General features: G+C 46.5%; 1 protein-coding gene and 1 long non-coding RNA gene across 3 annotated transcripts in view; one reads left to right on the top strand and one right to left on the bottom strand.

Annotated features, from left to right (window-relative positions):
• LYRM4 (LYR motif containing 4) overlaps positions 1-27,455 on the top strand; it is a 129,292-nt gene that overhangs the window by 92,057 nt on the left and 9,780 nt on the right. The window lies entirely within an intron of this gene.
• LOC118903379 lies at positions 1,631-9,543 on the bottom strand. Its single transcript, XR_005021790.1, has 3 exons — positions 9,266-9,543; positions 2,772-2,868; positions 1,631-1,846 (listed from the first exon to the last, which is right to left on the bottom strand). It is a non-coding gene; the product is annotated as an uncharacterized LOC118903379 (long non-coding RNA).

The following is a 27,455-nucleotide window of genomic DNA, read 5'->3' as shown; positions in this document are numbered from 1 at the left end:
CAAGAGAGCGGAGCCCAGCTCTGTCAGACATTGCAATTCCTACAGTTTGTACTTCTCCAGGAGCTTAGAATCTGGTTGGGAAGGAGGGAAAGTTACACACACAGATGGACACACCTGAAATTAAAGTACCACTTACTATCATGAGTTCCAGAAATAGCCGTGAGCTAAAGGAGACCAGAGAAAGAACAGAGCACTTCTGGATGACTGGTCGGCAGACGGCTCCTTGATTGGAAAGATCAGCCCTAAACTGGAGAGAGGGGATTTCAGGAGGAAAAAAAGAAAACAAAATTCCAGGAAAAGCTGACGGCTTAGAATGAGAAGGCCACCGGGAAGATGAGGATATGGGGAAGCAGATGAGCGGCAGGAAAAGTAGATTCCAAGACCTGGCACACGTGCCAAGCGAGCAGGGCCATGTCGATAAATGCCCCACATCGAGTATTAAGAACTTTGGGCTGAGGGGGTCCCGTAAGGCTTCACAGCAGAGGTATGATCTGAGGTGGGTGTAAAGAGAGGTATGGACTTTAAGGAACATTCTTGAGCAGAATGTCAAGGTGAGAAGGCCTGATGCATGTTGGCCTGCCGATGGCAAAATGACAGCTTTCCCCTAGAGAGGCCTTGAGATGGGTTTGGGTGGTGGCAGTGGAGAACCATTAAAAGTGTTCTGTTTCAAAGGCTCCTCTCACCAAGGTCACCAGTGACCTCTTCGTTATAAGTACTGAATAAATTATAATAAAATAATAATTTCCATCCCGTATCTCGCATGATCTTTCTCGGCTTTTGAGCATGCGTTGACCTCTTTCTCCTGAAAACTCTCTTGCCCTGGTGTTCAAGATGCCCCCACTTCCCTGGCTCCCCGTTCACCGCCCTCGGTCCCCGCCGTGGCCGCCCTTCTCCACGCATCTCCTCGTCCATGTTCCCACAGCCTGGCCCTCCGCCCGCCCCCCCCCCCCCCCCCCCCCCCGCCTTCACCCTCTCCAGCCCGGCACTGACCCGCCTTCCTACTCAGGTTTCCGTGAGTGCGTGCGAGTGCAACGCCTGCTGTCAGCCTGGCCCAGACCCGGGTCTTCGTGACTCTCCCAGGCTGCGACGCCAGAACCCGTCTGCTCCCCATTCCTGCGGGTCCTGTTCTACACCTGCCTGCACAGTGAAGTGCCAGGGCCTTCTTACCACCCACATCTCACTAAAACTGTGCCCCTGTAAAAAACTGCCACCCCATCTGATGGCATGTTGCCTCTAGAAATCTTCCCTCCTTCTAGACTTCACCCGCTTCCAACCTAGCGAAGGCAAGGACAGCGACGGTATAGACTTGTGCTTGACAGGTGTAACCTCAAATGCCACATACCAGAGGAAAGAACCTTCCATACGGCCACCTTACCTCACTCTGGCAAGTGCTTTGGAAAAGAATATTGTTATTAATACTGGCTTATGAGCACCTGCCAAAGGTTTTTCTGCCCGTATTTGCTTATGTTTCTTGAAATACTTTGAAATATTGATTAATCTTAAATCTATATAAATACATATGAATGTAAGTATGTACATACATAAATACACATGTGGGCATACATGCAGATGGATGGATAGATAAACAGATAAGAATAAAACCTTTGGGGGGATAAGGACTCATTTTTCTTCCTTTTTTTCCTTCTCTCTGAGTCTGCCCCAGTAATAAGCAGACTGGGACAGGCTTTGTGTTGTTGCTGACTTGGAGTTTAGAGATGCTCCTCTTTTCAAAGACCCGCGGCCTCTTTCCATCGAATCAGGAGTCATGGCGGCAGCAGGGCCTCTCACTGCTGTCTTTCCCGTGGGCTTGATTTAGTCCAGCCGGTACCCTCCTCCGGCTCAGGAGCTGTTAAGATGGAGAGATGCATTCAGTTGTAAACGAGCGAACCAAATCTGTCTTCTAAAGAAAAGTAGGAACAGCCTCCTGTGGCATTTCTTTAAATGGATTAATATGTTGATCTTAGAGAAAACGGAGCCTCCCTCATGTTTTCTTTATTGAGCCAGGTGGAATGAGAAGCGGTACTCACTGCTAAATGCCACCTCTGGGGATTTTGCTGTGTTGTTTCTGTTTTCCAGCACCCCGCAGGATTCCTTCTTCAGCTAAAGCAGACTGTTGTAAATGTACAGTCTCAGCATTCTTTTTGAAACAGCAGACACTACTTAGTTGCCTCATACCAAGAACTCTTTACAATGTTAACTGGCCGTGAACATCTAACCATGCGAGAAACCGTGTTTCTACCTTCACAAGTGAAGGAAACGGCAGCCTGAGTCTGGTAATAAAGTACCGGTTATCCGAGTACTGCATCTTAGTCCTTAGCAGGCAGCTAAGTCCTTATTCACATAAATGTTTGCTTTTAAGTGAAATTATCAGTCATAAAATAAAATGTAGGCATTAAGTGGAAACTTTTGCCATACTAGTTTATTCTTGATTCATGAGAAAATACCTTTCCATATTGTAGGCTTTCATTCAATATCCATTTATAAATGAGCGAATATCCATGATTTTAAGGGGTAGAAGAACGCTTTCTCTATTTCGTAAGGGTCACAAACCTCTGAACCTGCCGTTTTGTGCCATTTATCTGAGTTTAAGGGGAAAGTTCTAGAAGGTGGACTTAGCATTGCTTTACTCTTATTCATCTGGCAAAATTCAAAACGCTGGAAGGGTGCTTTTTTCTTTCTTTCTCTCGAAAAGATGGAATCCGTCTGGATGGGAGGATAGGGGAAAGTCTTGTAATAGTACCGTGATGTTCGCTGTGATTGGAGACCCTTACAGGTTTGCAGGCTGCTTCAGGGAAGTCAGGGCCACCTCCGGCGGTCACGATTTCTCTCCCCGAGGGGACCCGAACGTCTCCTTGTGTTGAGCCCTTTCTGTTGGCATGAAACAGATAGGAAGAGGTTCGGAGGTTTGGTTGCATGGAACAGATCTGGGATGGGATTTATTCTAAGGACACCTAGGGAAACAAGGCCTCTCGGCCACGAGCCCCCGCAGGTCACCCGTCCTGCCTCACCGAGACTGGAAGCCCTGCAAGGATATGGCAGCAGCTCCCACCATTCCCCTTTCCCGTCTCCTTGCTGTCTCCCTGCTTATACTTTCTGCTACCGGTGGGCTGACTCTATTTCAAACAATTGCTTGGATCCTTTCAGACTGAACGCCCCACCCTTACGGGCAGAGTCCCTGCCCCTGGCCCCGCACAGGCCTGGCCCTTAGCAGGCACCTGGGCTCCCAACACGTCCCCCAGGTGCTCCGCTGCCGCTGGGGCCTCTTGGGCCACTGCAGAGACGGGCTGGCAGCCTCAGCTTGTGGACGGCTGCCTTGCATCTTGAGATGAGGCTGCGCCTTTAGGACAGCCTGCCTCTACAGAGCTGGTGGCAATGTGCCTTGTTATCTGGTGTTTGATAAGGGGTTATTCATTGTTTACCTTTGCCTCCTGTGTACAAGATAGATGATACAGTCCTATAGAAGAATTTGATATTGAGTGACCAGGTTATAAATCTATATGGGCGCCTCTGGAGGATGTCCGGTCTGCCCAGCCTGCTTCCAAAGACATCTCAAGACTTTCCTCTCTGCCCTTTCCTCTTAGCCATAGAAATCAGCCGGTAGTTGTTTCTCGGGGAGCGTGTGTGATGCCTGGAATACACACATCCTGAGAGCTGCACCAAACCAAAGACCTTTGCTTAATGTTCTACTTCTTTTTTAAGTGCTCCCCATGCATTATCATTTTAACCTTCAGAGTGGCTGGGAGAGGCTCTATTCACCTTCTGCTGCTGAGAAAACAGACCGAACACTGCACGACAAGGTAATGGCAGAACCAGTATTAGAATCCCCATTTTCTGGTAGGTTCCAAGACGTCCTGATACAAATGTGTCTGATCACTAAATATGTGTGTGCATGGCTCCCCCAACACAGACACACACGCACGCACACACATGCATACGCACCTGTGTAGACTCAGTTATTGGAAAATGACAGAATTTACCAGCATCAGTCATTTCTTCTGTGTGTGGTTATGGTAGCTGAGAAGTTAATTGTTAGCCTAGTGAAGACGGAGTCTGAAAACCTGTCCTGTGTTTCTCTAGTATTGTTGAGCCATTAGTCTAGAAATAGGCAGTGCAGGGGGCTCCGTGATTTTGAACAGGAAAGGGTTTCTGTATCCTTCTTCTTCCTTCCAACCATCCATTCAGCCAACCATCCTCTTAGAGTGGCATCGTTTGTAAAAATTCCCAGACCCGGGGTGAAGGGACTTGAATTGTGATGCCCCTCCACCGACACTCAGTATGTAGTTTGGGTTTAGTTACTGTGAATTTGTGAATCAGATTTTTAAATCTGTAGAATGAGGTACCGGAGTTTTGTTTCCCGATGTTTCATGTACATGCTGCATGACCTTAGGTCCTCCACTCCACTCTCTCTACTACATCACCCCCTTTGTAACTCCTTTCCCATCCAGGCCAGGACTTGGGGACTGAGAGGGGGGTGTCAGAATATATTAAAACTCTTCCTTACATAGACCCAGTTTGCACGTGTTATAGGAAATTCCCTCTGCCATCTAATTCCGCTCAGTTGCATTTTTTTATGTTAATAGGCTAATATTTTATGATCTTAGAAGATTGAATGTATGGAGTGAGATCAATATTTCTGATAATTACTTGATGGGGGTGGGGAAGTTCAGCAGAAAGCCATTTAAAACTTCCAGACTGATATTGATTAAAATTAGTGGCTCAAAGACTTAGAGTATCTAATTTACAGGATTTTTTTCAGAGGTTATTCTATGACTTATGCAAAAATTGTAGCCCAGAATTTATGATAACATATATCAGGTAATTTTCTGTGCTGAATTTAAGGGAGAGCCAGTAATTTAGAATCAGAGGATTCTGTGTGTCCCTGTATAGGGTGTTCTCAGGCTTAATTGCTGCAATTAAGTATTTTTATCTGGGATGTTCTACTTCTAAGGGGCAAGCTCTCTGTTTTCTCTTTTGGAATTATCAGGATCTTCCTTTTGTATCTTTCTGTATTTCTTTTTACCAAAGAAGACACAGTGGGATGTACTTTGTTTAGATTAGAAGGATGAAAGATTGTTAAAAGCCAGCTCTGGTCCCTTGTTTAGTCTGTCATGCCAGGCACTGAGACACTTACCACAGATGTGTTGTCAGATTACAAGTTGTTTATTTCCTGTGGATGTTTCCCCGAGTGGCATAAGTTATATGGGTGGTAACATTCTCCTAAGAAATACTTTTGGCGTCACATACCTCCCAGCCCTGTCCCGTTGATCAGGGAACAGCATGGTGGGTGATGGAGCTCGGAGCTGAGTGTGTGCCTGTTGACTTGTGTGCCAACCTCAGGCAAGTCACCTGCCTTCTCTGGCTATGGTGGCCTCATCTATAAAGTGAAGTTGAGTTGGTGGTTTATTTCTAAGGTCCTTTCCAATTCTCATACTCAGTGATTCCAGTGATTCATGTTAGCAAGAATATTATCCTCATACTTACATTCATTCATTCAGCACGTGTGTATCACCCCCTGTGTCCAGGGGGCTGTGCTAGCTGCTGTGGCGACTCCAGCAGTGAGTCACCCAAAGGCCCTGCCCCACTGGGCCCCCATCCAGCCATGGAGGGGAAACAGCCACACAAGTAAAAGGAAGTGAAAGTGAAAAATAGCAGTTGAGAAGGACAAGGGAAAGTAAACTTACATTTAGTTAGCCTCTCTGTGTGCCGTAGGGACTCCGCTTTGTACGTTATATACATTTTATTTTAATTATCATGATAATCCTGTGAGCTAGGTGTTACTATCCCGTTTTATAAATAAGGGATCAAAGGTCTTGCAGCTAGAATATTGTGCCAGGATTTAGAAGCAATGTTTTGTGTTTTCGAAGCCCGTGCTTTTCCTATGAAATCATATTGCCTCCTGATAAAATGCTAGGAGAACTGATAACAGGAGATCATGTATGCTACTGGGGGCAAGATAAGCACTTTCTGGTAGAGGAGTCATTGGCTCAAGGACTTAAAATGGGTGGAATTGGCACGTGTGACCTGGGGAGGATGTTTCCAGCAAGGAGCCAGGCTAGAAAGGTGGGTGGGCCAGGCTGAGAGTTATTGAAAGGCATTTTGGAGCCGCTCCAGATTTGGGTAGGAGGTTAAGTGAGTAGAGGTCACCTCGAGCCGTGTCTGTGGGGCACCCCTGTGGACGGGGATGAGAGGGGAGCCCTCTGGTCTGGCTGGGGAGCAAGAATGCAGGAAGGAGCTGATAGGGGCTCAGATGTAAGGTCACAATGGCGGGGGGGGTGGTATGCAGAGACGGCTGGGGCTGCTCACAGGGGTCCTGTCACTGGGAAGCCAAACCAAGATCAGCAGCAGGCCTGAGAGACACAACGAGGACACGGATTTTGGTGAACCTGAGATGCACGTGATTCCTTCAGCTGTAGTCCCGGGACTTGGGAAGCCGTCAGAGCCTGAGCTCGAAGGAGGAGGGGATCCCGGAGGTGTGGGAGTCAAGGTGGACCAGTGAGGGTCTGGTACTCTCCAGTTTACAGAGCACGCGTGCATTTGGTGTCTCCCACACTGTTGGCGATGGCCAAAGGAGAGGCCGCAGAGCAGGGGTCCCTCTGCTTCTGGCTGTTACTAAGTGCCTGCTGTGGCCAGGCACTGTGCTCGCGTCTCACATCCCTCTGCGCTCACAGGCCTGTGAGGCGGGCAGCGCCGTTATCTCCACCTCACCCAGGAGCCAGCTGAGACAAGGTGACGCGACAGCCGACTAGGAAATGGCAAAGCTGGTCCCCAGACTTGGTTAAACAGAGAGGAGAAAAAAGTGCTGTCATCAGGGAAGATCAGGCTCAAAGAAAGAATTGCAAGGAGGGCAGATGAGGTTGATTCCTCTGTATCGTTTGCCATTAGCGCCTTGGAGAGTAACGTGGAGAATGGAGTGGTGGCACGTCCACCCCCATTGACATCACCCGCAAAGCGTGCGTATCACCCGCAAAGCGTGCGTGCTTGGATTCTTTTGCTGACGTGCTGGGATTGTCCAGACTCACGTTGGGACAGACAGGCCACAGCACAGAGCTGCCTCTCAGTGCCCTGTCCTACTCCGCCTGAGAGAAGAGTGTCTGAAAGTCAGCAAGGGCTCAGGGAGGCTTCTGTGCATGAAGGTTGGATGGCTTTTTTATACTTATCCTAGAGTTGTTGACATTATTTTTAACTGATGTTTTACTTGTAGGAAATCACTTACTGGAGTGACCAACTTAGTACTGTGATGAGCTAGTAAGATGGCATATCCTTGAAATGGCTCATACACCGTGTGTGTGTGTGTGTGTATGTGTGTGTGTGTGTGTGTGTGTGTACGTACGTACGTACATATGTACATGCACATGTATGATTTATCTGATATTTACATTTACAAATATTCATATTTAACTTTAGGGGAACATTGGCTCCAAATTTTCGATTATCTCGTAGTTTCACTATTCCACTCATGGCTCAGGGGGGAGCTTATCTGAAGCTCTGACCACTCACCCAGACGTATTTTAAGATACAAGAAGCCCTTTGATATCCTGATCACAGCAATGGAAGACTTTGGGGCTATTTTGTTTCCCGTAAGACATGCCAAGATTTTTAGATTACTTTTCCCACCGACTTTAGTGCATCTTCTTCTAATCCTAGAAGATTCAGTAGCCAAAGAGATTAGGTGAATCGGGCAGCTGAGGGTTACTGTGCCGTTTCTGGTTCTTTCCTCCCTGCCCCCACCAAGAACGCTTGGAGAATGTCCGGAAAAGCCATAAGGATCCACCAGTGGTTTGAGCTGTGACTTTGAAAGCCAACATCTAGGAGAGCTGTTGTGACAGGCTGTGTGACCTCGGTTAAGCATCTCATGTTTCCCTCACCTCCATTTCAGTGTCTGAAATGATGAACCACACAGCATCCCTGCTACCTGTGTCCTCACAACCCCTGAGAACTAATGAGCTGGTGGCCGTAAGATGCTCTTTATAAGAGTCTTGGGCTGCAGGGCCTCTCGTAGGAAAGCTCACAGTCGAGGGCTTTTTTGTGAGCATGGTTTCCTTTAGGTCCTCATTTTGTTATCCTCGTTTAATATATGCTTATAATATTGCTTAATATCACCCCATGAGTTCCTGTTTCTCTTATATTTTTGAAAACCTGAAAATATCACGCATATTAATGAAGTTTCACTGAGTTGTTGCTGAGCACTCGGGACTGCACATCCAACAGAAAGCTAAGTTGGCTAAATATTGCTCCCCTGATCGTTTATCTGAACTATGGTGTCATCCTGCGAGCTTAAAAAGTGTAATAATTAATACAAAATTTCAAGTGTAAAGTACAGTTTTGTTGTACCAAGCAAGCATCATGTCAAAAACTAAAATTTTGTTAAAGGAGCTGTTCTAGATGATTAAAAAAATGAAACTTAAGCTCTGAAAAAAATCCAAAACTCACACTTTATAGTTGGAAGTACATTATAAAGGTACTTTGTGAATGTACTCTACACGGTTCGGGTCCTTCCCGGACACTGTTCAGTGGGGCCTTGCAGGGAAGGATGCTTCGGGCTTACGGGCTGGCGGCAGGCGGGTGCCCAGCAGCTTGCTGTCTCACCGGGAAGCAGGTGTGAACATGGGTGAGGAGCACCGCGTGCGCGGAGAGCGTATGAGAGAAGGTAAGCAGTCAAGGGGCAGCACGGCGTGTGTGTGCCGCCGAGGGGCTGCAGCAATGAGAAGCTTAATCGTATGTGGAGTGCTGCTGGTGGAGGCGTCGTGTCCAGGCCGCGAGCTCGGTGGAGGGTGGAGGGCGGAGGGTGCCTGAGAGGCGGCAGGGCCGGGAAGGGACGGAGGAGCCTGGAGGTCACGGAGGGAGCCACCGTGCTGCTCGGGGGGCCCGGGGGAGAAGTCCGGGCTGGCGTTGCGGGGTGGGCAGTCGGGAGGACCACATACAACACCGGTGACGAGGGCCCGGGTGCAGATGGAGCTCGCGTCTGCTACAGGCACCCTGCGGGCCTTCCCGACGTCGATGCTGGTTCACATCAGCGTGCGCGGGGAATGAGGGGTGGCGCGTTACTCCTTTCTGCTCCGGGGCAGCCACGTCCCGTGTGCGACGAGGGCCACGCGGCTTTGCCTCAGCCGAGCCCTCACCGTCGCAGCCCGGGGGCCGCGGGCAGCCTGACTCTCTGCGCCCTGGTGCAGCACCCCGAAGCCGGGGGGACCTGAGCGCGTTTCCTGGTCCCTGCGAGCCTCGTCTTCCTCTGCTGCAAAGAGAGGAGAACGCCGTCTCCGCTTACCCTCGGAGGGTGTCCTCCCCGTTGTTCCGGGACAGAGGCAGAGGGGAGGCAGCCTGGGGAGCGGCGGCAAGGGCTTGCCGGGCACGGCGGCTGGCATGCCGGGCGGCGAGCAAGGCCGCAGGACGGCCCAGCCCCGCGCCTGACGCGGCAGGTGGTGCCGCCCACCGGGCTCGGCCCGTGTCTCGGCTCCGCCCTCCGCCCGCCGTACGGGCTCCACGAGGGGCGCTTCCGGCCCGGGCCGCCCCGCCGCGCCCGGCCACCCCTCGGCCGTGCCGGCAGCTCCGCGGCTCGCGCCCTCCTCCCGCGGCCCGTCCGGCAACGCCCCGCACGGCGCCTCGGCCCCGGAGGCCTCGGAGGCAGCGGGCGGCCTGGGCCCGGAAACCACGAGAGCAGGGAGGGCAGCAGGGAGGGCAGCCGCTCGGCCCCAAGCGGCCCGGCAGCCGTCGGAGGTGCGGGGTCTCTGGGAAAGCGGGAGGAAAACCCCATCACTTAATACCCTCTGGGAGGATTTCTCCTTTCTTACGTTCTGGACACACTCCTTACGAATAAGCCGCTCCTCCCGGCCTGAGCCGAGGCTGCCCCCGCGCCCCGCCCAGCAGGCAGCGAGGGATGGAGGAGATGCAGGCACCCGGTGGGGGCACAGGGGGCCCTGGACGGGTTGCCCCCAGGAAAGCTGGCAGAAGTCGGCCGTCCCGGTGGGGCGGTCACCCCAGACCTCTCTCACCGCCCCCCCGCCCCTCGCCGCCGCAAGCATTTCTTTTTCTGGGGTATGAAACGGCTTTTCTGGGAGGAAAGCAATTTGATGTCAGGGGCTCTTTGGAGCCTTGGGAATTAGGACTCAGGGCCTTGGGAACTGGAGCTCAGCTGCTGGTGGAAACTACACTGTGGATGTTTTATTCAGTAATGCATGTATAACATTGAGCAGAATCCAAACACATAAATCACTTATACAATAGCCGCTAAAAGCTCCCTTCCCGCCCTTCAGAACCGGCTGCCAGCATAGCTCACGAAGTCCTCTGTTGCCATCTGCTGGTGGAACGTCTTATTACGCTGTTAAATCTTGCTGTTTTTAGTTCTCCTGAGCCTCTTCATATCATCTTGCCCTCGAGTTTCCCGAGGGTGACATCTGCCTCCACAAAACCAAAATGCCTTGTGTGTCTGAGGACTGCAGAAGAGAACAGCGGCACCTTTAGAATCCTGTCGGGACAGAGAGAACAGGGCAGACAGATGATGAAGCCAGTTTCTTCACTTGGTTTTTAGCCGGGTCTCTGTGCATATCCAGGAGGCCAGAGGCCAGCCTGCATCTCCGGGCCGAGGACTCAGAGCTCAGTCGTCCTCAGAATAACAGGGTCCTGTTGTCATGGCTGTCTGCCTCTCACTGTCTGTCACAGCCCCCAACATATTACATCAGAGAAATAGGAATTACTAGTGTCACCAGTGAAACCTGCCCGTAAGTCAGCAAGAGCTCACATGATTCCCGGTGGAGAAACCTTACCCCAGAGGAGACAGTTCATCACCTGCATGAGACATAGCTGAAAATTACTGGGTAACTTTTTGACATCAGTTCAAAACAGCTGTTGTATCCTGCATGACCGAGGTGACCAACCCAAGCACCAGACTGAAGATCTTCAGAACAGCCCTGGGTCTTGAAGCACTAACAGATGTCACCTGCCCTTCTCAGGTGAGCCCTCAGCATCATCCGTGAGCCGCTCGGGACCTGCAGTGGCATGACTGAGGTCACACCTGCTCTGAGACGACGCATATGGCATCTCAGGTCCTTGAAGCTTCACAAAGGGCTGGATGGAGAATATCCAGAGTGTAGCCACTTGGTGATTCGGGGTAGGGCAAGGACACAGGAGTGCCAACGGACCTTGGGACACCGCAGCATGCTGCGGGCAAGCTCAGGGGGTACGACTGCAGGTGACAGTGCTCTTTTTAGGCAGAGGTGTTCCAAAAACTGAAATTAAGAGGCAGAGTCGCTGAAGCATACTGGGCTCTTCACAGCTGGCCAAGGCTGTAAGCCCCAAAAAGATGCTGTCTACTGACATTATCTCCTTAAAGAAAGGTGAGGTCATGGATGAAGAAATCATGTTTCAAAGTTAGAGGGAAACACTAAAAAGCAGGTTATCTTTCACTTTAACATAACCTGCAGAAGGGAGAGTGGGGTGGTAGGTAAAACAGAAGTGAGAATCGTCCTTTTCATAGAAAATATGGAGCTGTGTGAACCCGGGGTCACAGCACCACCCATATCCCCATCTCCACCCTTCCCATGAAGGGCCTGTGCCCTAGACAGTGCCATCTTCTTTTCAATTCCACAAATGTGACAAATGTTCAGTTACTTTTTATAAAGTATAGATTTTTGGGCTTCCCTGGTGGTGCAGTGGTTAAGAGTCCGCCTGCCAATGCAGGGGACACGGGTTCGAGCCGTGGTCCGGGAAGATCCCACATGCTGCGGAACAGCTAGGCCCGCGTGCCACAACTACTGAGCCCGTGTGCCACAACTACTGAGCCTGCGCTCTAGAGCCCGTGAGCCACAACTACTGAGCCTGCGCTCTAGAGCCCGCGAGCCACAACTACCGAAGCCCACGCACATAGAGCCCGTGTTCCGCAACATGAGAAGCCACCGCAATGAGAAGCCCACGCACCACAACAAAGAGTAGCCCCCGCTTGCCGCAACTAGAGAAAGCCCGCGCACGACAACGAAGAACCAATGCAGCCAAAAATTAATTAAACAAAAAAAAAGTATAAATTTTTCAGTCATGAAGACTCTAGATTAAAAAACTGAAAGTTCAAAATAAAACTCTGGTAAGATACACATAACAAAGTTTACCACTGTAACTATTTTTAAGTACCCGTTAGATTTTTTTAACAGGCTCTGTTGACTAAGAACCTAAGAAATGACCAGCAAGGAAGTGCCAGGCCTCACATGCTTACAGGTGCAAAGCCAGTTGAAGCACCAGGTGCCATTCCTAAGCCTAAATCCAGGCTCCAGAAAGGGGCCTCAGCCACAAACCCATGAACACCTGTAACAGCCTGGAACACTTCTGCCCTAAGTAAAATGCTTAGTTTGACTAAACCTGCATGTGGGTCTCCTTCAAGGCTAAAGCCCTGTGAGTTTGGATGTACTCATTATGTGCTTATAAATTCCCCTTCTTCCACAAATTTTTAAAATTTTGTCAAAGTTTAGTTAAACTTTATTTTTTAAAAATATATTGCATAGTATTAAACATAATTACATCAAAAGTGTCAAAAACCATTAAAGAGGTACTGTTTTATAATAAAACCAAACATTTACTTTTACATAGTACTCCTCATCCCCTTAACCCCAGCTGCAGTTTCTGTAAATACAGTGTGGCCTATGTTGTGAATTGAGCTTGATATTCTGTTGCCTAACTTTGAAGTGTATTGTTGATCAAAGTTCTAGTTGTGATGCATTAGCCATGTTGATAGAGTCGCGTTGATGAGATGGTTTGAACTTTGACTGTTTCCCCATGGGCCTTGGGCTAGGAGCCTGGACGAGTCACAGCTCTCAACTCACCAGCTCCTGTCATTTAGAACAGGCTACCCGCCCTCTCCAGACCTCTGTCTTCTTGCCCCTACAACAGAGACTTTAATACCTGTTTCCTAGGAGTGTTAACAAGGGTGACATTCAGTTCTGTGTATAAAGTGCCCAGCATAAGCCTGGAACTTAGTAGGTGTTCAGTGAACATTAATATTATGCTTCTGTGGGGATTAAATTTATCTATAGCAACCACTTAGAAGTCCTCTGATTTTAAGAAAGACTTTATTTTTAAGGCTTTAAAGTATTAACATGTTTGTGGAGAGCAAAACTTCTCTGTCTAAAGGATAAAGTTCATTTTTACCTTTTAACTTTTCTTAAAGATCTCTAGCACTTGCTTCTATTTAAAATCCGAAAGAACTTTTCCTTTCTATTAACCCTAACCCTTCACTTTCTTTTACTTTTTTCTCTTTCTTACCCCCAGTCTTAAGTCCAAAGTCATTTCTGTCACCAAGTTTGTTTCTGTTGCATCTTTGTGTTTTCTTGGGTTTTGAGCAGGGAATATATTAGGGTTCCTTATGTAATGCTCAAAAGTCATAATATATAAGGTTTTTTGTGACATACTCTGGAAATCACTCATAAGAACACTCATTGTCCTTATTGGCTACTTATTCAAAATTCTTTAACTGAGGAAAACTACTTAGTATCATTTTTCTGTATATAAAACTTTGGCAGAAATTTTTTCTTTTGTCATCATGAAACTTAATTTGATAATAGTCTCTCAGAGCCCCTTCTCTACCGTTAGTCTTTTCTGGAACCCTTTTTCAACTCCTGGAAGACAGCACAATCGTTTTTCTCTTTGTGAGTTGTAGAGCCCTACAATGCCCAATACATTTTGACCAAAGGCAGAAGTGAGTTTGCAGCACATCAACTATGTAATACGTTTGGGAGAGGTCAGATACTGGACAGAAGGCGTGACTTTTTCTGCAGCTCATGTGAACTCAGAGCCTCTTGTGTAGGTTGATGCTGGAAGGAGAAGCAGACCAGAAATGGGGATTTGCAGAACTGCAGGAGGCATGCGCTATATCCCCCTCAAACTATACTCTGATGAATATAATTTCATTGGTGGTTCCCAGGCAACTTGCAAGGAAGAGCCTATCAACTCTGCCTCTGCTTTGTGACTGGAGCTATCTAGAAAAAATCAGGAATTCTGTCTTTTTGGAGAGAGGGTCAACAAAAAAGTAAGTAGTTTTAATTAGAGTAATAGGACATTAAGTGCAGAATATTAAAATGTCCATCATCCAGGGAAAGTGATTTTAAATACAGGTGGACATACAGAGGAATATTGCCAGCCAGGTAGCAAAGTCAATACTTAAAGGACACTGGAGTCCTTATAAGAAGGAACTCAAAGAAGATGCTCGGTATCAACGCGGGGAGATTACAAACTACAAACTTCAGCAGCTTTTTAAGGCTCTCTCTGAGTGGAGCCAACCCCAGGAGTTTGGTTTCTCCTGGTCTGGTACCCTCCTGACAGATTCTGGAAGCAACAGTTCTATACTGGACTTAAAAAGAAGAAGCTGTACTATCCAAGAATTCCACCCCTAGGTACAGACCCAAGAGAAATGAAGACATATGTCTACACGAAAAGGTGTACAAGAATGTTCGCAGCACCCTGTTCACGCCAGCCAAAAAGTGGAAACAACCCAGTGGCCATTAAGTGATGAATGGATAAACCAAACATGGTTCATCCATATGATGGAAGATTATTCAGCCCTAATAAGGAATGAAGTACTGATACCTGCTCCAGTGTAGATGACCCTTGAAAACGTTATATTAAGGAAAAGAAGCCAGGCACAAAAGGATGTATTTTGTATGGTTCCATTTTTATGAAATGACCAGAGTAGGCAAAGCCACAGAGACAGAAAGTAGATGAGAGTTGCCATAGGCTGGGAAGGATGGGCGGTTCAGGGTGGGTAACAATTCATAGGTACAGAGCTTCCTTTGGGGGTGATGAAAATTGATTGTGATGATGGGCACACAAGTATGAAACCATTGAATTGTACACTTTAAATGGATAGGTTTTACAGTATGTAAACTATGTCTCCATAAGGCTGTTAAGAAGGAGAGGCCCCAGGAAGAGAGCAGAGTTCTTTCTATGCGCAGCTCTGCTCAGTAAGAAATGAAGAAAGTCTCACAGTCTTCCTGCGCTGTCAGCTCCTAGGGCAGCTCAGCGCGCCATGAGAAGAGGCTGTGGTTAGAACCTGTGGGCCTCACCTTGGTGCAGGTGCCCTTCCCTAGCCACCACCCGGGGCTATGGAGACGGAAGTGCTCTAGTTAAGAGAAGCCGTTCATGGAATGCTGTGTGCCAAGCACTGTACTAACACATCATCAACACTATCTAAGTTAGACAAGATTGGCATTATCCCATGCTGTAAGTGAGGAAACAGGATTCAAGTTTAGGTAGCATACCCAAGGTTTCAGAGCTGATGAATGGCAGAGCGAGGTTGTAAACCAGGTTTGTCTGAGGACAAAGCCCAGGATCTGAACTGTAGATTATCCTGCCTGCCCACTTTTCCACTCCCAGCCCAGCCCATTCTAAAAGGCAGCAGGAAACTGGACAGGTTATTATTTAGGATCTTGACTTGGTTTAAAAAGTATTGAATAGAATTGCTGTATGATCCACTTCTGGGTGTATGCCCAAAAGAATTGAAAGCAGGAACTCAAACAGATATTTGTATACAGTGTTCATTGCATTATTCACAATAGCCAAATGGTAGAAGCAACTCAAGTGTCCATTGACAGAGGACTGGATACACAAAATGCAGTATATACATGCAATGGAATATTATTCACCCTTGAAAAGGAAGGAAATTCTGATACAGGTCACAACATGGATGACCCTTGAAGACATTATGCTCAGTAAAGTAAGCCAGTCACAAAGGGGCAAATACAGTATGACTCCACTTATATGAACAGGTCCCTAGAGTGTCAGATTCATAGAGACAGAAAGTAGAATGGTGGTTTCCCGGGACTGGCGGAGGGGGAAGTTAGTGTTAATGGAGACAGAGTTTCAGTCCGGGAGGATGAAAACGTTAAGGTGGATGGTGGTGATGGCTGCACAACAACGTGAATGTACTTAAGGCCACAGAACTGTACGCTTTAAAATGGCTAAAATGGCAAATCTTAAGTTGTGTATATTTTACCACCATAAGAAACCATATTGGGTTTGTTTCCAATTCTAGAGCCGGGAAGGCTTGTTGAATGGATGCAGCAGGAAAACTTCAAAGAAAACCGTTGTGTTTGAAGGAGACAAGGCCCTCGGCATCCCGTGTGAACCCCGCCTAGGGAGCTAATTCCATTACCATGAAAGCACATCTGGTGGGAATGTACACTCTGGTCCAAGTCCCAGGGAGGGCAGTTAGCCAGCAGAGGAGGGGAGTGAGCAGAGATGAGGTTTCTGAAACAAATAGACGTTTGCTTACATCTTCCGTCAATGTTAGTTTGCAATGGCTGGACTTCTTGTTTGTTTTGTAACTTCTTTCCCTTCTAGCCTTATTGAGGTATGATTTGAAATAAAAAGTGTGTCTATTTAAGTGTATGACATGACGTTTTGATACACATACACACTGTGAAATGATTATCACAGTTGAGCTGATTAAAACATCTATCCCCTTACAGTCACCTTTTGCATGTGTGTTGAGAATACTTGAGATTTACTTTCTTAGCACATTTCACATATACAGTACATGGGTATGAACTGTAGTCACCATTAGATGGGGACCCCTGGGTCTCCAGAACTTTCGTATCTGACAAGTCAAAGTTTGTACCCTTTGAGGAATATCCACCTCCCCTCCCCCATCTGGTAAACAGCATTCACTCTAGTACTCTTCATTACTGTGAGTTTGACTTTTTTTCTTTTTATTTCTACATATACGTGAGATCATGCAGTATTTGTCTTTTGTGTCTGTCTCATTTCACTTAGCCCGATGTCCTACAGGTTCATGCATGTTTTCACAAGTGGAGGGATTTTCTTCTTTTTATGGGTGAATAATATTCGTGTGTGTGTGTCTGTGTTTGCGTGCACACGCGTGCATGTATATATACATAACGTTTTCTTTATCCATTCGTCTGTTGACAGATGCGTAAGTTGTTTCTGTATCTTGGCTATCAAGAGTAATGCTGCATTGAACATGGGGATGCAGAGATCTCTTCAAGATACTGGTTTCATTTCCTTTGGGTGTATATACCCAGAAATGGGAATGCTAGATCATATGATAGTTCTGTTTTTAACTTCTTGGAACCTCCATACTGATTTTCATGATACCTATACCAATTTATTGCTTAACTCTTTATTATGGAAAAATATGAACAAATAGAAAAGGAGAGAGAACAGTATAATGAGCCTCATCTTCCTTTCGTGATTACATACTCACGGCCAATGGCATTCTATCTATATGCCCACCCATGCCCGCCCACATTATCTGAGAAAACTTATATTTTTATGAAACTAGTACCTATTTGAAAAGATAGATTCTTTTTTTAAAACATAACTACAATACCATTTTTATAATGAACAAATTAACAATAATTTCTCAATATCATCAAATATACAGTGTTTAAATTTTCAAATTATCTCACATATATAATTTTTTTAACTTTGTGTGTCTGTGTGTTTGGCTTGGAATCCAAATAAGATTCTGGATGATATATCTCTTAAATTTCTTTTAATCTGTGGTTTGGCCCATATCTTTTTTTCCCACCTCACTCTTGTTTTTCCTTGCAATCCATTTGCTGAAGGACTAAGTACTTATGTCTGAATTTTGCTGGTTGCATCTTTATTTTGTCACTTATCTCGTATAAAAATTGAGAGTTGGATCTTGACTGGGTACTTAGGCTTGGCTGGGTGTTAGACTCACCTGGGGAGGTTTACAAAATTCTGACATGTGTGGAAACAGTTTGGCAGTTTCTAAATAAGTTAAACATAAAATTACCTCATCCCCCAGCAATTCCACTCCAAAAACTTGGACGCATATGTTCATAGCAGCACTATTCACAATAACCAAAGGTACAAACAGCCCAAATGTCCTTCAGCTGAAGAATGGATAGACAAAATATGATATATCCATGCAGTGGAATTCAGCCTTAAAATCAGTGAAGTACGGATCATGCTGTAACCTAGCTAAGCCTTGAAAACATTGTACCAAGTGAGAGAAGCCTGCCACAAAGCCACATGCTGTATGGTCCCATTTCTAGGAAATAATCCAAGACAGGGAAACCCAGAGAGACGGGAAGCGAGCCGTGCTTGCCAGGCGCTGGGGGAGGGAGAATGGGGGGCGGCTTGCTGATGGCCCGGCGTCTCCTTTCCGGGTGATGACAAGGTCCTGGGACGAGGTGGTGCTGATGCTTGTTGCAGCATGTGACTGTTACTAATGCCACTGGACTGGATGCTCTGAAGTGTTTTAAGTGGAAAGTTTGTGTTGTGTCTTTCACCGCAACTGTGTGCAGAGTGTGACCCGAAGGCCACACCCCAGACCAAGTAAACCATAGTCTCTGAGGTGTGACCGAGCATCAGCATGTTCTGAAGCTGCCGCCGGGATGCCAGCCGGAGGGCAGCCAGGATTCAGAAGCCTCCTTGGAGGCTGGGTTTCAGGCCTCCTTCCTGGGTGGCGGCGGTGCTGAGAGCTGTTTGCCTTTGGGCTGGTCTGTTCTTTGTTCTGGGGAAGAGCTGTGTCTCCTCAGCTCCTGTCACACAGCGGAGTCACACCAGTGTTATCTCTTATTTCAGAGAATAAAACTGTGGAATACCTGAGAACAAAAAGGCCATGTCGCCCTGACCTGATTGTCGTCTTATCGGGAGGGAAGAGGGCCTCTGTCCCCACCTGCCGGCCCTCCAGGGCTGTAGAGCCAGCACAGCCTGGGGACAGGTGCCTGTGGGTCCTCCACAGCCCCACCAGGAAACCTGGGGCAAGAGGCCCTGGGGCAAGAGGCCCAGGAGCAGGGCCCGCTGACCCCTCGGGGAGGGGCGGGGCTGCCTCCCTGCCCTTGTCGGGAAGGAAAAAGCTGTTTCCTTCGCCAGACTCCGCTCCCCACGCTGGGGTGGCAGTGGCCTTGGCACAGGTGCAGGTGGGCTCTGTGTGGGCAGGAAGCTCCGGTCCCCCTGCTCAGCCAGCTTCCTTTTCTGGCAAAATCTCAACAGCCTCAAAAACACTGGCCGGTGGCTTGTTGCTCCCCATGGAACTTCACAAAGTGAGGCTCTCCATGGGACCCGGGGCGGATGGCCTGTAGTTTTCCCTGCTCAGCGTTGATCAGTTAACACCCTGAACGCCCTTTTCTGGAAACGACTGTGGCCGAGGTGAGCTCCTGCAGCAGATCCCCAGGTTAAACTCTCTCCATCTGTCTGAGCCTCTTGCAGCCCGGCCTAAGTGACCGGAGGACTCTTCTGTTTGAATAACATGGGGCTTCTACTTAAAATATTCAGTAGAAAGGAGAGAAACACTTTTTCAGAGGAGGTGTGTTATAGTAAAAAGATGATAGATTTTGGTCTCACCCAGATTCCCCTCACCAATGACCTTTCTAGGTTCATCTCCAGCCCAGGAGCTGGCCATCTCCTCCCTTCCGTTCCCTGACTCTTGATAGGCTCACTTAGCTCTGATAAAGTAGCAAAGTATGGTTATGAATATATAGAGAGAGATATATTTTGAAAAGGTCATAGGTTTTTTGGAGTCAGAAGACCTGGATTGGATTAATCCAGCTCCATAATTCATGTACCAGTTGTGAAAATGTAGGCAGGTCACTAAATTTCTCTGATTCTTTTTACTCATCCATAAGATGTATGTATCATGTAGTGATAGGGTATTTGTAAAAATTAAGTGAGAAACTAAGTCATGAAGCCGCTCAGCCTGCTACCTGCCCAGTAAATGTGACTTTCCGAAAGATGCATTGCTCAGCAGGTAAAGCAGGTGACCCTCAACCTTAACCCCAGAGAGGCGATGGGATGCAGAAATGCCTTCTCTCCTCACTCTGGGGGGTGTCCCAAAGCCACGAGAGCTGGGTACAATCATAGAAACTTGCCTGGGGTTAAGCCAGGTCAGAATTTCCGATCTGCTGATGAATCCTGATCTGTCAGCTGGGGACCCAGGGCTGCATGAAGAAAAAGGTATAAGTTCGGGACAGAGTTATGAAGCCAAGGCATGTGATGATTGCCTCTCAATTATGATTTGCATCCTGCTTTTTCTTTTCCACCCAAATTATATTTTCCAGGTCATTAAATATTCTTCTACAATGTCATTTTTTTTTATAACAGTCATTTTTAAAGTGGAAATGTACACTCCAATTAAACCACTTCTGTTGTGCTTTAACAGTACCTCTTATCACAATAACACATTTTCAATTTTCTATTTTTAATACTATGGAAAATTTTAAATTACCCTCAAAAACATCTTAGAACATTACTGCAAGGAATGTTTAAGTTGTCTTTTAAGTTTAATACATACCAAAGAAAATAAATAAAACTGAATTAAAACCTGGAAAACCTGGACTACTAGTTTAGAGTTTAATAAGAATTGGTTATGAGAAGTTGACATTGCAGAATTCTGAAAAAGATATATATTTTTTAAGAGTACAAATACATCTGAGATGTGAACTTATACTGCACAATTAAGACATTTTTTTGATTTATTGATTTTTTTTAACATCTTTATTGGAGTATCATTGCTTTACAATGTTGTGTTAGTTTCTGCTGTATAACAAAGTGAATCAGCTATACGTATACATATATCCCCATATCCCCTCCCTCTTGCGTCTCCCTCCCACCCTCCCTATCCCACCCCTCTAGATGGTCACAAAGCACGGAGCTGATCTCCCTGTGCTATGCGGCTGCTTCCCACTAGCTATCTATTTTAAATTTGGTAGTGTATATATGTCAATGCCACTCTCTCACTTCATCCCAGCTTACCCTTTCCCCTCCCCGTGTCCTCAAGTCCATTCTCTACGTCTGCGTCTTTATTCCTGTCCTGCCCCTAGGTTCGTTAGAACCTTTTTTTTTTTTTTTTTAGATTCCATGTATATGTGTTAGCATACGGTATTTGTTTTTCTCTTTCTGACTTACTTCACTCTGTATGACAGCCTCTAGGTCCATCCACCTCACTACAAATAACTCCATTTTGTTTCTTTTTATGGCTGAGTTCATCTATCGATGAACACTTGGGTTGCTTCCATGTCCTGGCTATTGTAAATAGTGCTGCAGTGAACATTGTGGTACATGTCACTTTTTGAATTATGGTTTTCTCAGGGTATATGCCCAGTAGTGGGATTGCTGGGTCATATGGTAATTCTATTTTTAGCTTTTTAAGGAACCTCCATACTGTTCTCCATAGTGACTGTATCAATTTACATTCCCACCAACAGTGCAAGAGGGTTCCCTTTTCTCCACACCCTTTCCAGCATTTATTGTTCGTAGAGTCTTTGATGATGGCCATTCTGACCGGTGTGAGGTGATACCTCATTGTAGTTTTGATTTACATTTCTCTAATGATTAGTGATGTTGAGCATCCTTTCATGTGTTTGTTGGCAATCTGTAGATCTTCTTTTGGAGAAATGTCTATTTAGGTCTTCTGCCCATTTTTGGATTGGGTTGTTTGTTTTTTTGATATTGAGCTGCATGAGCTGTTTGTATATTTTGGAGATTAATCCTTTGTCAGTTGCTTCATTTGCAAATATTTTCTCCCATTCTGAGGGTTGTGTTTTCATCTTGTTTATGTTTTCCTTTGCTGTGCAAAAGCCTTTAAGTTTCATTAGGTCCCATTTATTTATTTTTGTTTTCATTTCCCTTTCTCTAGGAGGTGGGTCAAAAAGGATCTTGCTGTGACTTATGTCATAGAGTGTTCTGCCTATGTTTTCCTCTAAGAGTTTGATAGTGTCTGGTCTTACATTTAGGTCTTTAATCCATTTTGAGTTTATTTTTGTGTATGGTGTTAGGGAGTGTTCTAATTTCATTCTTTTACATGTAGCTGTCCAGTTTTCCCAGCACCACTAATTGAAGAGGCTGTCTTCTCTCCATTATATACTCTTGCCTCCTTTATCAAAGATAAGGTGACCATATGTGCGTGGGTTTATCTCTGGGCTTTCTATCCTGGTCCATTGATCTATATTTCTGCTTTTGTGCCAGTTCCATACTGTCTTGATTACTGTAGCTTTGTAGTATAGTCTGAAGTCGGGGAGCCTGATTGCTCCAGCTCCTTTTTTCTTTCTCAAGATTGCTTTGGATATTCGGGGTCTTTTGTGTTTCCATACAAATTGTGAAATTTTTTGTTCTAGTTCTGTGAAAAATGCCATTGGTAGTTTGATAGGGACTGCATTGCATCTGTAGATTGCTTTGGGTAGTAGAGTCATTTTCACAATGTTGATTCTTCCAATCCAAGAACATGGTATATCTCTCCATCTGTTTGTATCGTCTTTAATTTCTTTCATCAGTGTCTTATAGTTTTCTGCATACAGGTCTTTTGTCTCCTTAGGTAGGTTTTTTTTAATATATGTAAATTTATTTATTATTTATTTATTTATTTCTGGCTGCGTTGGTTCTTCATTGCTGCACGCAGGCTTTCTCTACTTGCGGTGAGTAGGGGCTACTCTTCGTTGCGGTACACGGGCTTCTCATTGTGGTGGTGTCTCTTGTTGCTGAGCAAGGGCTCTAGAGCACAGGCTCAGTAGTTGTGGCACACGGGCTTAGTTGCTCCGCGGCATGTGGGATCTTCCCGGACCAGGGCTCGAACCCATGTTCCCTGCATTGGCAGGTGGATTCTTAACCACTGTGCCACCAGGGAAGCCCCTTGGGTAGGTTTATTCCTAGGTATTTTATTCTTTTGTTGCAATGGTAAATGGGAGTGTTTCCTTAATTTCTCTTTCAGGTTTTTCACTAGTAGTGTATAGCAATGCAAGAGATTTCTGTGCATTAATTTTGTATCCTGCTGCTTTACCAGATTCATAGATTAGCTCTCGTAGCTTTCTGGTAGCATCTTTAGGATTCTCTATGTATAGTATCATGTCATTTGCAAACAGTGACAGTTTTAATTCTTTTCCGATTTGGATTCCTTTTATTTCGTTTTCTTCTCTGATTGCTGTGGCTAAAACTTCCAAAACTATGTTGAATAATAGTGGTGATAATGGGCAACCTTGTTTTGTTCCTGATCTTAGTGGAAATGGTTTGTTTTTCACCATTGGAATGATGTTGGCTGTGGGTTTGTCATATATGGCCTTTATTATGTTGAGGTAAGTTCCCTCTGTGCCTACTTTCTGGAGGATTTTTATCATAAATGGGTGTTGAATTTTGTCAAAAGCTTTTTCTGCATCTATTGAGATGATCATATGGTTTTTCTCCTTCAGTTTGTTAATATGGTGCATCACGTTGATTGATTTGCATATATTGAAGAATCTTTGCATTCCTGGGATAAGCCCCACTTGATCATGGTATATGATCCTTTTAATGTGCTGTTTGCTAGTATTTTGTTGAGGATTTTTGCATCTATGTTCATCAGTGATATTGGCCTGTAGTTTTCTTTTTTTGTGACATCTTTATCTGGTTTTGGTATCACAGGGTGATGGTGGCCTCGTAGAATGAGTTCAGGAGTGTTCCTCCCTCTGCTATGTTTTGGAAGAGTTTGAGAAGGATAGGTGTTAGCTCTTCTCTAAACGTTTGTTAGAATTCGCCTGTGAAGCCATCTGGTCCAGGGCTTTTGTTTGTTGGAAGATTTTTAATCACACTTTTAATTTCAGTGCTTGTGATTGGTGTGTTTATGTTTTCTGTTTCTTCCTGGTTCAGTTTCAGAAGGTTGTGCTTTTCTAAGAATTTATCCATTTCTTCCAGGTTGTCCATTCTATTGGCATATAGTTGCTTGTAGTAATCTCTCATGATCCTTTGTATTTCTGCAGTGTCATTTGTTACTTCTCCTTTTTCATTTCTAATTCTGTTGATTTGAGTCTTTTCCCTTTTTTTTTCTTGATGAGTCTGGCTAACGGTTTATCCATTTTGTTTATCTTCTCAAAGTACAATGTCGTTTTTAATGACTACATACTAAGGATATGCTTTAAGAGAAAGTTACGGGCACCTCTCTGGCAGCTAAATCAAAAATCCAATAAAAAGTAAATTAACCTGAGAAATGAAAACTCTTTTAAGATTTTCTTTGGCCACGTGCTTGAATGTACTGGCTTTGCTCTGTTTTGGAAGAAGAATATCAGAGTTCCCCACTAGAATCTTATTTTTATGAATTTCTCCTTTCATTTCTAATAGTTTTGGCTTTATATGCTCAGCTACTGTCTTTATTTAGAGCATACAAGTTTACATCTTGTAAACTGCTGCTACATCTTTTTTGTAAATGTTGCTCATTATTCAATTTAGTGCTTTTTAGATTCATCTCTACCTTGTCTACTGTTAATATAAACTGGTAATTTTTTTCCCCAGAATATGCCTAGTGTATCTTAATTCACCCCTCGATTTCAGTCTTTATTGCTTGTGTTTTAAGAGTTTTGTCTTGTTTTGTTACCAATCCCAGCTAGTCCTTTCACATTTCATGTAACGGCTGATGGAGTTGATTTTGTTCCTTTCATCTCATTCTGTTATTTATCATGACTTGTTTTCTCTTCTTCACTTCTTTATTTGTGTTGGTTTTATCAAGTAGCTATTCATGCCTTTTTCCCCTCTTTTATTAGTTTGGAAATTCTATTCTACTTTTCCATGTTGTTGATGATTGTCTTCTGTAGCCTGATGCTGATAATTAGAAGCATACATTTTTTACTGTTATTTGAAAAAGGATACCTGGTTTTTCCATCAAGACATCCTATCTCCCTACATGTGTAAATTTCATAAACAAGTCCATTCTTACCAGTTGTTTCTTCCTGAGTCCAAGTGCTGGTCCTTCGCCTCTCCCAGCAGCTTTATGTTATAGGCGGCCATTTGGGTCAGATTTTGTCCGTCTGGCTCCTGGATTCCCTTAGGTGTTCTGTTGTTTTCCTTTGTCATCTCACTGGGCTTCAGGTCTGGTCGTTAGCCTACCCTGCATGGCTGCAGTTCCATACATGACAAAAGGGAAGTGTTCCCTCCTCCCAGGGACCGGTGCCATAGTGGTGGCAGCAGCTGCCTGTCTTCATGTCCCAGGTCCCCTAATGCAACCCCAACTCGGGAGCAGAGAGCGTCAGCCTTGTTCTCCAGCCCCTCCTTGACTGACAGAGCTCACTGACAAGGGGCCAGTGTCAGCCAGGTGGCTCTCGTCCGGCCACACCCCTACCAGAGTACCCAGTGCTGGCCTCCAGGCCCTGCATGGTCCCCTGCAGGTCCTTTTCGGGGGGAGGTTCTCACAAACTCACCCTGTGACACCCCAGCTGCCCCGCCTGCCTCCAAGACTCATGACTGTCTCAGGGGCGGGGAGGCGGGGCCGGGGGTGGAGGGGAGCGGGGCGTATTCGGGTCTCCAGGTGCCCCGAGTCCCTCCCTCCATATTCTCAGTAGAGAGAATGCAGACTCAGCTGGTTTTGTGGTGAGAGCCAGGAACCTAGACAGCGCCACCTCCCAGGGTGCTGGCCTCCCGCTTCCCTTCTGCAGGGCCTGCGCCTTGGGCAGGCACCTCCTTCTCCTGGGATCATTCGCTGTTCAGCAGGGATTGAGCGAGGCACCCTCCTAGGCACGAGGCGGGGATGAGGATTCAGTGTGAGCGAGCAGGAAAGCCACATGTGACCAGAGAGGGATGATTCTAGCGGCTGAGTGGGGTGGAATAGGGGGGGCAAGGCCCCGTCTCCTTCTCACCCTGGCTCTGCCCGCCGCGTCGGTGGGGTCGCAAAAGGTATCTCCCGGGAGTCGTGATGAGGACCGGCCTCCAGGCTCTCACTGGAGGGTGGCAAGGAAGCTGACTCCACACTGCTAGGTGCTAGGTGCCAGGGCACGAAGAGGACACAGCCCCTGGTTTCCAGGAGCTCTCCGCCTCGTGTCCAGACAGACGGGTAAACCCATCCCGAATAAAGGCGGCGCCGTGTGGGTGGGGCTGGGAGCAGGGCTGGGACTGCAGAAGGCCACGCCCACCGCAGGGTTCCCCAGAGCCCTGAGGCCGCATCCCAGATCTGCTCCTGTGGGCCTGTGGGAGAGCCTCGCCGGGCCTCGCTGGGACCTCGCTGGGCTTGAGCAGCGCCTGCAGAGCCAGGCTGTGAGCCTGCTGGCGGAGCCGGGCTGGGACGCGGGGCAGGGGGCGCTTCCTAGGCAGGGACGCTGATCTCAGGACAAAGTCACCAGCTGCTCCTTCGCGCGGTCGTGCTGGTTACTCAGTGGGGTCGTTATCTCGGCCCATCTGTGAGAGGTGGACATTTCTGACGTCATACTTTTAGTCCAATTGGATGCATAAGTAAAGGGGGGGAGGAACAAGTGGAAAAGAGAAAAAAGGCAAAAAACACATGAACTCATTAAAGTAATATATCTTCCAGGAAGAACACTTTTCTCCAAAAGCTTGAAAAGGGGCGGGCAGGTAGACGAACCCTACCCTGGAATTGATCGTGTTTTCAGCTGAGCTACTGGAAATGAGACCGAACCTAGAGCTATGGAAACACACTGTTGGCCGTTTACAGTTGTGCAGGCTGCGTGGATATGTGGGGACACGTGTGTGGCATGAGGGTTCTAGGTTAGGAACACAGACTGTACGTGCACGTGATCGTTTGTGAACAGTGTCTTCCAGCTTTTCAAATGTAAACGTGACAAAATTGGTACGCAGAAATAAAAATAAAGTTGATTTGGGGTGGTGGGATTATGGTTGATTTTTTTTTAATTATTATTTCTTTTCATGCTAGGTTTATAAACCACCATGTATTCATAGAATTAGCTGAGATTGAAAGGATTAGAATTTAGAGATTTGCTTCAAGTCAGAGTACTACGTATTAACCCTGTGATGTTGGGTAAAGTAACTTTACCTCTTAGACCCTCATCTCTTTAACTGTAAAAGAGACATGAGGACGACACCCACCTGCTCTACACACCTTGTAAGAATCAGGTGAGCCGATAAGAGTGCGTACAACCGTGTAAACTGTCAAGTGCTAGAGAGAGTTTAGCTATTACTGTGTCACACACAGAAGTGTGAAGCTGTCCTATTCCTAGTAAAATGACCATAGTCCGATTTCTCTAAAGCAGTGGCAGTGAAGAAGGCCCATGTGCTGGATTGCAGGTGCCTTAACAGAACAGAACGGTCCCAGGCTCTTTTTTTTTTTTTTTTTTTTATTTATTTATTTTTGGCTGTGTTGGGTCTTCGTTTCTGTGCGAGGGCTTTCTCTAGTTGCGGCGAGCAGGGGCCACTCCTCATTGCGGTGCGCGGGCCTCTCACTGTCACGGCCTCTCCCGTTGCGGAGCACAGGCTCCAGACGCGCAGGCTCAGTAGTTGTGGCTCATGGGCTTAGCTGCTCCACGGCATGTGGGATCTTCCCAGACCAGGGCTCGAACCTGTGTCCCCTGCATTGGCAGGCAGACTCTTAACCACTGCGCCACCAGGGAAGCCCTCCCAGGCTCTTTTTTAAATCAGCTGTGGCAAAAAGTTGGGGCAGGAAGATTCATTTCCTCGCACTTTGCTGTTCGCAGTTAAAGGCGAGCACATTTAAAGAGACAGTGTGCATGCTTCAGAGAAAAGCCGTGTGCACCGAGGCCATCTCCCCGAGGTGGCGGGAGGAGGCT

This window comes from Balaenoptera musculus, chromosome 11 (assembly GCF_009873245.2).
Source record: "Balaenoptera musculus isolate JJ_BM4_2016_0621 chromosome 11, mBalMus1.pri.v3, whole genome shotgun sequence".
In the NCBI taxonomy this organism is placed as follows: Eukaryota; Metazoa; Chordata; class Mammalia; order Artiodactyla; family Balaenopteridae; genus Balaenoptera; species Balaenoptera musculus.
This window is presented reverse-complemented; position numbering and strand designations above follow the sequence as displayed.